Below are 12,576 nucleotides of genomic sequence, written 5' to 3' on the forward strand. Positions count from 1 at the left end.
CTTTGAGATGAACATGAGCCAGGAATGTAGGCCAGGTTATACTGACTCACCTGGCCCTCACTCTATGCATATCTGTGTCTACCTATTTTGTGTAAAACTCTATGTTGGGCACTAGAGATAGGAAGACAAAAGTGAGAATCTCTGTACTCAAGGAGCATTTATTTCTGATTATGACACAATCTCTACTGTCCTTTCCACTTCTAAATTCTATTATGCTGCCCAAAAGGACAAGATATTTGAATTTCTAAACCAAGTAACTGAAAATTCTAAAAAGCTACTGTAACTAAAACTTTGCAACAAATTGAAATAATTAGCTTGTTACTGTTCACGTTTATCAAGCAGAGTAGATTTAGCAGCCACAGTATCCCTGACTGACTAATCTCCATATCTAACTCCCAAAACCACATTCTTTTTGCATATGCATATAAGGAGAGGGAAGAATACCTCTAGATTAAATCACACATCCAGATCAATTTCAGCCTCAAAGGCTAAACTGATGACTTCAGAGCTCAACTTTTGCCTGTGAGGCATAAAAAAGTGACACAAAAGACTGATTGAGCCTTAAGGAAGTTAGGAATTGTCACCTACCTTTGGCTGCTACTGTAGCAGCAAAGCAATAGTGATTATTTAATGGAGGTTTTGTCTGAAAGAGCTGAACATGTGGAAGTAGGAACCAATAAGTGTGGCTCACTTTCCTTTTTGATATTCCTCTCTGTTATGTTTGACTCTCATGTCTCTCTCTATGCTTTGTTTCAAACTAAATATCAAAAGTCTTTTACTTCTGTTCTCTCCCTGACAGTTCTTCAGTATTCTGTATTAAAAATCTCCGAGGAAAAAAATTTGCTTTCAAGCCATGTTTAGTAGTTTCCTATCCTTCAACTCTCTTCATCTTTGAGTCTCTTGGATGCTCTATGAAACAAAGGAGAAATGTGCCTCCAAAGTGTTGCTTTTGTGTTAAATTTGCAGTTCTAGGTTCTCTCTGGTTTATATAGTTTCCATTTTAAAAAAATCAATATTCCCATAAGATATGCATGCAATCCATATGTTGCTTTATCTATTTACACAAAATCAATGACTTACATAGATTATACATATTTTCCTCTTAATTAAGAAGATATAGAACTGATATTGATGTTGGTCTACATGCATCCTATTCTAAAGGCATTCTTCTCACTATCCAATTAGCTATGTACATTACCCAAATTCACTGGGCAGTTGCCAACTCTCCATTTCGCTTTGAGCTGTGTAAACCAGTCATAAAATTCATGAATGTGTCAGTTTCTCAAATACATCCCTATTAAACATGTCAAAGTGGATTCTGGAGGTCCCTGGACTTGTAACTTGTAGGGATTTGGTGATCCCCATTTTATTTAGTTTGGATGCAGAAACCTCAGGTTTTGCCCTCCTCACAAGAGAGTTCCTCCCTGAGGGAAAGTCCTACTTCACAGATCTCAGACTAACAATAGACTTTAAGATGTCAAATGACTCTCCTCGCCTCCAGAAGCCTCTCCCAATATATCACACCCTCCTTCCTAGGATGGACCTTCGAGACTGAAGTTCTACCTACTACTCCAAATCTTAAAGTCTATTGTTAGTCTGAGATCAGTGAAGTAGGACTTTCCCTCAGGGAGGAACTCTCATGTGACAAGGTCAAAACCTGGGGTTTCTGCCTCCAAACTAAATAAACTGGGGATCACCAAATCCCTACAAGCTATATGTCCAGGGACCTCTAGATTCCCCGTTGACACACGCTTCCATTAGTCATCTACCTAATTTTTATTTTCTCCATGTATCAATTTGCCAAAAGTCTGTTCATTTTTACAAATAACATTTTAAAGTTATAGTACCCTCAAGACAATTTGTTAGTGCCAAAGACTGCCTTGAGGACTGAGCTCAAAGTTGGGGTCAAAGCAGGTAGATTAGTTTCTAAATAGTTTAAGCAGAAAGACAAGGAAGTTTAAGAATAAGTGCATTTCTACATTTTATGAGCCAGAATTTTGTACTGCCTGTGAGAATCTATATTTAGCTTAGACATTTACAGATATTTTCCTAAATAAAATGGAGAAAATGTCTCTTCCCTTACCCCTATATTTTTAGTAGTATTGCCTTATTAAAAAAAAACAGAAAGGTTTAGAAAATCCTAAAATATTCACTAAGATCATGGAATATGTCCTCTGTCAAATCCAAATAGAAGGATTTCTCATAGATATCGAAGTTTCTCAATGCTCCTATTCACAGATGATTTTTGCTGAATACGTTGAGTGAGCCCCAGAATCTATGATGCCTCCTTAAAGAAATCTGCAAACATATATAGAAATCAATCTAATGTGTCTTGGAAAAAAGAAATGTACAAAAATGCAGATAGCTTATACTATGGATTCCCACATGGAATTGGTTAGATAGTCCATTGAGATAGATGAGTCATTATAGATTTGTCAGTGTGGGAAGACTTCTATGGTCTTCTGTTTCCTTATGCCCATAACTATTTTTTTCCCAACTGAATGTGTCTAATTCTGTGTGGGTGACTATTTATAGCCACTCTCATAATGGAACCTTCTTTGAGCCCTTGTTCCCTTACTTTCCAATTCTTTACTCTAAGATGCATTTATTTCTCTCATCACAAGTTATAGGTTGGGTTTTGTATTAGTGGTGTTTTGGTTTGTCTGTCAGTCAGCATATGTGAACTGGTACAGAGTTGGGGCTAGAATTATATAGAAAAATAAATTAGATTGCATTGTTTTGGAGAAATAGCACAGCACTTTTAATGATCCCAAGCTACTCATTGTCACAAAAACCCATATTTTAATGCCAATATTCTCCTGGTAAATCCAGAGGGATAGAGATAGGGATTGGATTTGTGATTTCATTTGATAAAGGGAATTCCCTAAATGAGGGAACTACCTCATTACAATGTAAATTCAATCAATCAGTAAACATTTATTATCATCAATTATATATCAGGCACCAAGTCAAATGCTGGGATACAAAAAGAGGCAAAAGACAGTCCCTGAAATCTGGCCTCAGACCTTTCCTAGCTGTGTGATCCTGGGCAAATAACTTAACCTCCATTGCCTAACTGTTGCCTCTCTTCTGCCTTAGAACCAATGTACAGTATTGTTTCTAAGACAGGAGGTAAGAGTCTTTAAAAAAAAAAAAGAGCAGTCCCTGTTCTCAAGAAGCTTAGAATCAAATGGGGGAAACAACACACAAATAAATGTATACAAAACAAGCTATATACAAGAGAAATAGGAATTAATTAAGAGAGGGGAGAAATAGGAATTAAGAGGGGTTAAGGAAGTCTTCTTGTGGAAGGTGAGATTTTGGCTGAGAATTAAAGGATGTCAGTAGTCAGATCTGAGGAGGGAGAGCATGAAGAAAAGCCCAAAGAAAATGCCCAGAAAGTCTTGTTCCTGGAACAGTCAGGTGGTCAATGGCACTGGATGGAAGAATATGTGTTGGGGAGGATAAGAAGACTGAAAAAGTAGGAGGGGAACTAGGTAATGAAGGGCTTTGAATGCCAAATTGAGTATTTGGGGTTTTATTCCTGGGCTAATAGGAAGTCATTGGAGTTTAAAGGGATGGGTACAGATGTTGTATGTAATATGATCAGAACTGTACTTTACAAAAATCACTTTAATGGCTGAATAGTGAACATAAGGAATCTTGGAAGGAGATGAAGACCTGCACTAGGGTGATAGCAGTGTGAGAGAAAGGGAAGTATTTGAGAGATACTGCAAAAGTGAAACTCACAGACTATGTGATTCCTAGATTGTAAGCCTGAGAGTCTGGGGGGGGGGGGTCATGCTGCCCTTGACAGTATTTGGGAAGATGGAGGGGGGTGAATAATGTTTAGGGAGAAAGATAATGAGTTCTCTTTTGTACATTCTGAATTTAAGATATGTAATAGACATCAGTTTCAAGATGTCTGAAAAGCAATTGGAGATATGAGATTTGAGGTCAGCAGCAAGATTGGGGCAAGAAAGGTAGATCTGAGAATCATCAGCATAAAGAAGGCAATTAAACCCACTGGATCAGATGAGATCACCATGTGAAGTACCATAGAGGGAGAAGAAAAGAGAGCATATGACAGAACACTAAGGGATACCATAGTTAGAGAGCATGATTCAAAGAAAGATCCAGCAAAGAAGACAGAGAAGAAACAGTCAGATAGGAAGGAGGAGAACCAAGAGAGATCAATGTCCCTAAAATCTGGATAGAAGAGATTATCAATGAGGAGAGAATGATCAACAGTTTCCAAGGCTGCAGAGGAGTCAAGGAGAATAAAGACTGAGATAAGAATTTGGCAACTAATAGATCACTGGTAATATTAGAGAAAGTAACTTTGGTAGAATGATAAGGTTGGAAGCCAAACTGTAAAGGGTTAATAAAAGAGTGAATTGAAGAAATTGGAAAGCCCTATTATAGACATTGTGTTTAGCTATAGTGATAAAAAGAAACAGAGGACTTATAACAGGGGATAGAAGAATCAAGTGAGAGTTTTAGCACCTTCTGTGCAACTTAGTCTTATATGATAGAGTACTAGGAAATGATTTGCCCTGGGTCACAGAATCAATATACAGCAGAGGTAGGATTTGAACCCAGGTCTCCTAGTCCTGAGGTCTTCTCTACTGACTATGGCATGCTGAAAATCATAGAAACCCATGATCTTAGGAAAAAGTTACCAAAATGACAATGAGATTATATACGGTGGGTGCAAACAGGCTGAAGCATATTAATAATGAAATAAGAAATGATGGAAGAGGCATGATTAGGAAAATAAATACCAAGAAATGGAAATAGGGCCAATCATGTAATAAGATCAAGGAATAGCATATGGACAACCTGAATGCTGCAATGTTATATTTGAAATATTAAAAGAAACAGAGCAAAGATTGCATAGATACTTTGTGGAGGCTATATAGAAAGACATAGCTCCTGTATGAGCAGATTTTTGAGGGGCAAAGAATTGTTCTCACCTGCAATAGTAGAATGAGTACCAGTAAGATTGTGTATCTATTCTTTAAAATATTTCTTTCTTTACCATGCTCTTGCAGATTATATTAGTTTAAAACCTATTTTTCTGTTGAAGAAAAAAGTTTTTAAACTTTCCTGATTTTTCTGATCATTTCTACCCCTCCATAAGAATTCTGCTGTAGAACGTAAGGAATGACTCATGGCAAGAGTGCTAGAATACTTATAATATTATAGAAAAGCTATAATGAAAAAAAATCTCAGATTCACAATAGGAAGTTTTTACTTCAACCTAGATTTTCAGATTTCCAAGGAGCATTAGTGATTACTCTATTTGGAAGCACTTAAAGCATTGCTACTTTAATAACCCACATATTCTATGAAGGAACAGGCCAAGCAATAGTTGGCAAAATAAATCCATGTGAAAATAAGCACATGAAGCAAATAAGTAAACAAGAAGTACCATTTCTGTCCAAAATACAATTGGCGTTTGGCTTTTTTTACTAAAGAAAATGAAAGTCTGAATGCCTTCAGACTTTTCCATCTTCTTTATGGACATGGAAACTACAAAAAACAAAACAAAAAGCACAGAGCAAAGAAAAAACAACACCATTGTCTTTAAATCTATGCAGTCTTAACTAAAAATGATGTAAGAGGGTCCATTGTAGAGTCCTAATGCATCCTATAGGAATATAATGGAGAAACTGGCAAGTACAATTAGCAGAAAAGATAACAGAATTTGTAGGAAAGAGAGGATTTCACCAAAATAGCAAAAATAGTACAGCATTAGAAAAACCACATAAAGGGAACCCAGAGGGGAATTCTGGTATAGGGATCCCACAGCATTTAAGCAAGGTCCTTCCCACCTTCACTCCACAATTTTGGAAGGGAAAAGCAAGGAAAGAAAATGTAGAAAACAGGCAGGACGTTCATAAGTTTATAAAGCTTTGGGGGTTTTCACACAGTGTGGATGCCCATATTGTGTGATCTGATAAATTGAAATCATCTGTCAGCCTGTCTGTTCACATATCTATGCTATTCATAGAAAATGTACCTCTTTTCTCATATAAAACACCATATGCCTCTTCCCTTACCTAATTAGGTACAGTATATGAATTCTGGGGACCCATAATGTTTTTTTCAGGCCTACAAAATAAAGGAGAAGGTAATGTTAGATGAATCAAGTGGCCATTAGAGGCCTTTCTATTAATCCAGAATTTTGTATTACTGTAAAGAGGATCATTATTCATTTAAAAATTAATATTTATGTCCTTGTCTGATATTACCTGCAGGAATCAGGAAAAAGCTTTGTATCCCAACACAGTTTCAAAAGGAAAATCGAATTTTCTATTCTTCCTCCTCTCATAAGATCTCAAAAAAACCCCCCAAATTTTGCCATCTCAAACTGCAGAAGCAGTACTATACATTCTTGTGCATGATTATGCAATAGTATATACATTAGAAGAAGAATTCTGAAGTCAGAGTTCCTGGTTCAAATCCTAACTTTGCCATTTACTATCTATATGATCTTAGACAAGTCATTTTAAACTTCTCTAGTCTTTTGATTTTTCATATGTGAAATGAGTAGATGACATGTAGCTACCCTTGGAGCTGATTTATGATCCCATGCACCCCTTGACATGACAAACTGTCAGTTCCTTTAATTTTTTTTAGGTGTGGGAGTATGGGAGAGAAAATAATTGCTTGTTAATTGGAGGGAAAAACAGTGGCTCCATGTTGCCTACCAAATAAAGAATAAACTATACTGTCAATCAAAGCCCTCCACAACTTAGCTTAAACCTATCTTTGTAGCTTTATCTCATACTACTCATTCCGTTTCACATATTTCATGTTCCACATTATGCTATACTATATTGTACTATACTGTACTGTACTGTACTGTATTGTATGGTATTGTATTCATTGTCCCCCATTTCTCCTTCCCTCCCCTCTCCAGACCTTTTCTGTTTCATTTGCCTATACTCTTCGCTGACCACAGGGCCTGGGTGGATGCCCCCATCCCACTCCTGCTTAGCCTATTGGAATTTTTCCTTTCTTCAAGACCTAACTTTGGTGCCACTCTTCCAGGAAATCTTCCTTAATCCTCAACCCTTAGCTGAAGGAAATCTCTTCTTCCTTCTGTGACTCAGAGTCCTTTCCCTAGACCACCCATTTACAACTACAGTACATTTCACATTGTAATTATTAGTGTAGCTTTTTTATTCTTTGTCTCTCTTTCATTAGATTCTAAATTTCTTGTGGTGAAGAGGTGTAACCTCTTTGTAACCCCAATACCTAGCACAAGTATAGATGCCAATTGAGTGTTCCTTAGTTTAGACTACTTGGCATAGGTTGCCCCATATAGTTAAGAAAGGAAAAAAATCTACTAGAATAATGATACTAGATATGAAAGGGAAGGAAAAGTCTGTGTGTGCATGTGGCAGGAGAAGAGCTCTGGTCCCAAAGGAAGGGAACAGAAAAATTCATTTACAAGTAGTTTGGCCCAGAGATTATCTTGTTGCTAGTAGGTTTCCCTATTTTTATCCACTAATGTCCTCAGGCATATTATAGAAGGGGAATGTGGTTATTAAATAAGATAAGATTATGATGGTCTTATATGCATGGGTAGAATAGGCCTAAGAACAGTCTATTTGGAAGGTTTAATGGAATACTAATACCCAATGCTCACATTTAGACTCTTTCTATGAGCTTTCTCCTCTCTTCTCTCTTCCTCACTCTCTCTCTCTCTCATCCTCCACCCCCCCACCCCCCACCCCCGCCACAAATACACACTAGAGTTCAGAAATATGTATGCCTGTAGAATTCTTTTGGTGTTTTGAGGGTATAGTCAAAAACAAGATGACACATGGCAAACACCAACAAAAATGGCCTGATCCTCATTTAAAAAAAAAAAAAGCAAAATAAATTTCTCTTCAGAAAGTGGTATAATGAGCACTAAACTTTAAACCTTTGGCTCCTATCCTAGATACTCTAATGCTGGGGGATATTGTGCAGGGTTTCCAGGGCATGAAAGCCAGGAAAGGCAGCCAGGAGTAGAGGCATTAATTAGGAATTTCTGTGCCCTATGGAAGTTTCAAGAAATGCAAATTCCTCCCCTTCACTTCCTTTGCCTTATCCTCCCTCCTTCCCTTCCCCCTGCCCCCAGTTCCAATTAATGGAACCAAAGGAAAGAAGAATGATTCCCCCCTCCCAGAGTCTGAGGAAATAAAAACAACCCAACTTGTAACTATTCTGTTCATTGAACACCTACTATGTGAAGGGCATTGTACCAAGTATGGGAGAGGCAAATAATGAAAATAAATGATTGCTACATTTGAGAAGTTCAAGATGGCAGTATTTCCAGAAATGGTAGAGTTAAAAAAAAATGTGATAAATGGCCAGCTGAAGCTAGCTTTGGTCTTCTGGCTCTGGCTTACACCTGTCTAGTTACATCACTGTCTAGATGTCCAAATTATTCAGGTAAAGGTTAGTCCAAGGAAATCCTTTATTTTATGGTGGAAAACTTCTGAGATACAAGACTAGAAAAGGAACAAAGCAAGGGAGTCTAGAAAGATGCTTCATTTCCTACGGGTCCAGGCAATTGTCCCTAGAAAGCCCAAAGAGGATGAAAAAGTCTACCTCCTCACCTAGGGAGCCTGAGAAAAGCTGGCATGGGGATGAAACATAATAATCTGGGTGAGTCAGGAAGTTACTGGAACCGAAGGGGGAAAAGGAGGAGAATGAGACAAAAAAGAGAGCAAATACTGGAAGGGTGATGTAGGGTAAAAGAAAGAAATAACGCTGGGGGAGGGGGGTGGAGAGAATGGAAGAAAAAACAATTTCCTAGGCTAGAATAGAACGTGAGGTACTGTGGGTGAAGCGCCGGCTGGTTGGCTTGGCTGACTAGAGCCCCCAAAAACTCTTACCATAAGAACTTGGTTGATTTTAATGTTCCCCCAGGACTGTGAAGGGGAGGGGAAAGGAAAGGAGGGAAAAAACCCAATCTCAAGAGTCTGGAATTGTTGGGTTGTTTTTTTTTTTTTTGGTTTGTTTTGTTTTGTTTTAAAGAACTACCCCCTTGGGTCTGCCCCTAATTTTCCGGGGTTTATTCCTGATTTAAAAGGAGAAGTTTTATGTCACCCCAGAGAGTCTGCATTTTTGTGGGATTCAAATATTCCTTAATTGGGTGTTGTCTCTTTACAGAAAGAAAAGACGCCTTTTATTTCATTTTACTTTGCCGTTTTAATTTACTCCCTTTCGTGTTTAATAACTAGGTAGGGAAATGTTAAACAGCTGCTGTAAAATATTACAAACCCGCTCCCTGGGAACATTCAGGAGGGACTTTAAAGCGCTATCTCCCTTCCCAGAGCGCTCAGAGCCTGGGAGTGAGCACCAAAATTACAGCCTAGATTAGAAGACAAATCAAGGTGGGGGTGGGGATGGGGTTGTAGTTTCTTTCTTCCATTTCCCCCTACTCCCACTTCCACCCCCCAGGAGATTCGAATTCTTTCCATTTCCTTTGGGGGGGGTTGTAGTTTGAGGGGGAGGCACGGGGGGAAGTTGGTTTTGTTTTGAGTAGAGGGGGTGACATAGATGGTAATGTTGCCAGGAAACAAATGCCATCTCCACGTGAGCGATTCATTCCCTCCATCAGCACCACTATCTTCTCGGGGGTTTTCGATTACAATCCCTTGGGCTGCAAGGGAGCCCGCTTCTATGCTAATTTGGGCAGGATGTCTGAATAGCAGAACAATACCAAGTGTCTTCGTGCCGATTAAGAGAGGCAGGAAAATGTCCCGCATTCTACTCGATTTTTCTACCATGTTAGTGCCATGCCTTCGAGGAAGAATGATTCGAAAATCAACGGGGTTGTTATGGTTGCTTCTAGCAATTTAAGGGGTGCGCCAAATACTCTTTCCCCAAAAGGGCTAATCAGTGAAGGGACAGTTCAGTTCTCGGCCAAGGAATTGGGAATTTATAAATTTGCAAAGCAATGTGGAGGCGGGGGCGGGAGCGGGGGCGGGGGCGGGGGCGGGGGGTCAGATAAGCTGGAGTAGTGCCGGTGCGTTAGCGTATCCGCTCTCTTTTCTGGCAAATGTGCTTGTCATAAAATGTAATACTGACTATAAAACAAATCAGTACTTTGAAACGACTTGCTTCAGATGGTTTAATAAATCCCCGATGGCACATGCGCTGCCTGCTATTGATAATATTAATGTGTTAATAGTTCCGCAGAAAGAGTAGGCATTGGTAGGGCTGGGCACACCCACCAAGAAAGACCAACCGACAGGCAGAGGTAAGGTTGGGTTGGGTCGGAAGGGAAAGAGGTTGTTCAGTCGTCCTATAAAGTCCAGCTGCACTTTGTCTCTATGATGTAACTGGCTTCCCGAGGGAAATGTGACACCCTGACTCTTGGCGAGGGTCCAAACTTTTATTATTATATTGCTAATAATAAATCCTTTAAGTTCCTCCGTCATAAAAACACAAATATATGGATTTATGCATCTATTCACTCCCGTGTCAAGAGATCCAAGGGAAGTCGCTGAGCTTTTCTGCCGCTTTCCTTCCACGGAAAAAGTCATTCTCACCCCTAGGGATAGAAAGGTATGCCCACCTTTCCTTCTAACCGGGCCCTCCGTATAACTCTTGCAGAAACCAATACCCCAAACTCTGCGAGGTCACTCCCAGAGTTGCGAAAATACTACAAGCTCTAAACTCAGACTGCTCTCCCAAGGAAGTAAAGCCTTCCTTCAAAGAGGGAGTGAGCTTGTGTTTGCAAGCCTCTCTTTGAGCGCGCCTTGGCGCGCGCTCGCGTGTGTAGAACCTCCCAGCAATGCACAGCCCACATCTCAAAAGCAGACTCCGAGGAGCTACCCGTTAAAGGTCTGGAATTTAGTTTCTCGGGACTGGGAGAGAAGAAGGGGAGGGGGGAGGGGTCGGGAAGACCCAGGGAGAAGAATCTTTAATATAAGGATTTCTTTTTTTCTAGCCTCCCAGTAGCCCTGACTGGGGGATGAGTGGGTAGCATTTCTCATGAACAGAACAGCCCCTGAAAGAAAAATACTATGGAGCAGCTACCCTGCCCCCTCACTAGCCCCCTCAGCTCGGAGTCTTGGGCAGAGTTAAGATCTGGGATGGAGAGATGTGGAAGGATCCTAAGGGCACCAATCTAAGAAAAAGTGTAGACTTGAATAGGGGAAGGGGAAGTGTGTGGCTTTCTTCTGGCCAGAACCAAGGTGGGTCCAGACAAATGTTCCCACATATAGTGTTCAAAAGCTAGCATTTTCAAAAGAATTGACTCTTCTCCTTTGATCCTGCCCCCACTTTACCTAAAAATTGCCCTGGTGTGTTTCATATATGATCTATTTGACACGTAGACAAGAAGCTCCTATCACTTCTGTTTGAGGGTAGAGGGCCTGTGCATTTGTGGCCAAAGCTCGGCCTCCCCCCCCCCCCCCCAACACACTTTGGTATAAATTTGGCAATACTGTAAATGCCTTTGGATCCAGAAGTTTTCCTAGTGCAGCACCAAATCCATGTGAAATATCCCCTCTGTCCCTAAGCCTTCTTTCTGCTTAACCCACCCATCATTTTCATGTCTCATCCACCCAAGATTCTGAGCTCTGCTAGTCACCCCCACCATTAGGTTTTCCTTTCTCCCTCACTTCAGAATACAAGGCCTGGGAGCATAGCTTTCTATTCTAGAACGGACCACAATTCCAAACATTATTCTTGTTTCCTGAGTGGGGAAGTGACACAACAGGCTCTGAGGGTCACAGGAAACTAACTGCCTATTCAGACCCTTGAGGACATTTTGATATGTGTTTTATAGGATGAAGAGCCCTTTGGCCTAGACCGGGAACCAAGGGAGGTTCAGAAAGATCTAGTCTGCTAGCAGAGTTAGAATTAGGCCGAGTCTTGTCAAACACCTGGAACCAGTTGGATGGGGAGGGGAGAAATGAAAGGGGTGGATCAGGAAGAGAAGATCAAGGAAGTAGGTAAATTGGTTGGAGAAGATCAAAAGTGGTATTGAATTCAAGAAAGTCTCTTCTAAAAAGATGGAGTCAGAACCTACTGCTTCCAGATGGAAGACTTACTGATTTTTAGTTACTGGATCAGAAATTACCCTGAGGTGGTTCTGATGTATAAGAATGCACAATTTCTATACTGCCAAGGGAACCTAGTGAATTGGTGTTCTGGTGATAATACTATAATAATGGGGTGGTGGTGCAGGAGGAGAAGTAATAATAACAATAGATTCATGAAATCTAGCACTTAAAAGTTTTTTAAGCGTTCTTTTCACAACAACACAGTAAGGTAAACTATTCTGGTATTCTTATCAACATTTTTCAGATGAGGAAACAGACTCACAGTCTGGAAAAAATTGGAACTTGGATTGGTAGAATGACTTCTAACTCTAATTCCAGTGTCCTTTCTATTGTACTATAAACTATCCAGTGATTACAATTAAGTCATTTTAAATGTGATTTTCATGCCTACCTAAATTTCAGCCTAATTGATGAGCATCTGACAACTTGCATGGCTGAATTTAGGGTGTAGTTGTAAACTCAAAGTATATATAGACCAGTTGGAATACATGTAGAA

This window comes from Monodelphis domestica, chromosome 8, assembly GCF_027887165.1.
Source record: "Monodelphis domestica isolate mMonDom1 chromosome 8, mMonDom1.pri, whole genome shotgun sequence".
Lineage (NCBI taxonomy): Eukaryota > Metazoa > Chordata > Mammalia > Didelphimorphia > Didelphidae > Monodelphis > Monodelphis domestica.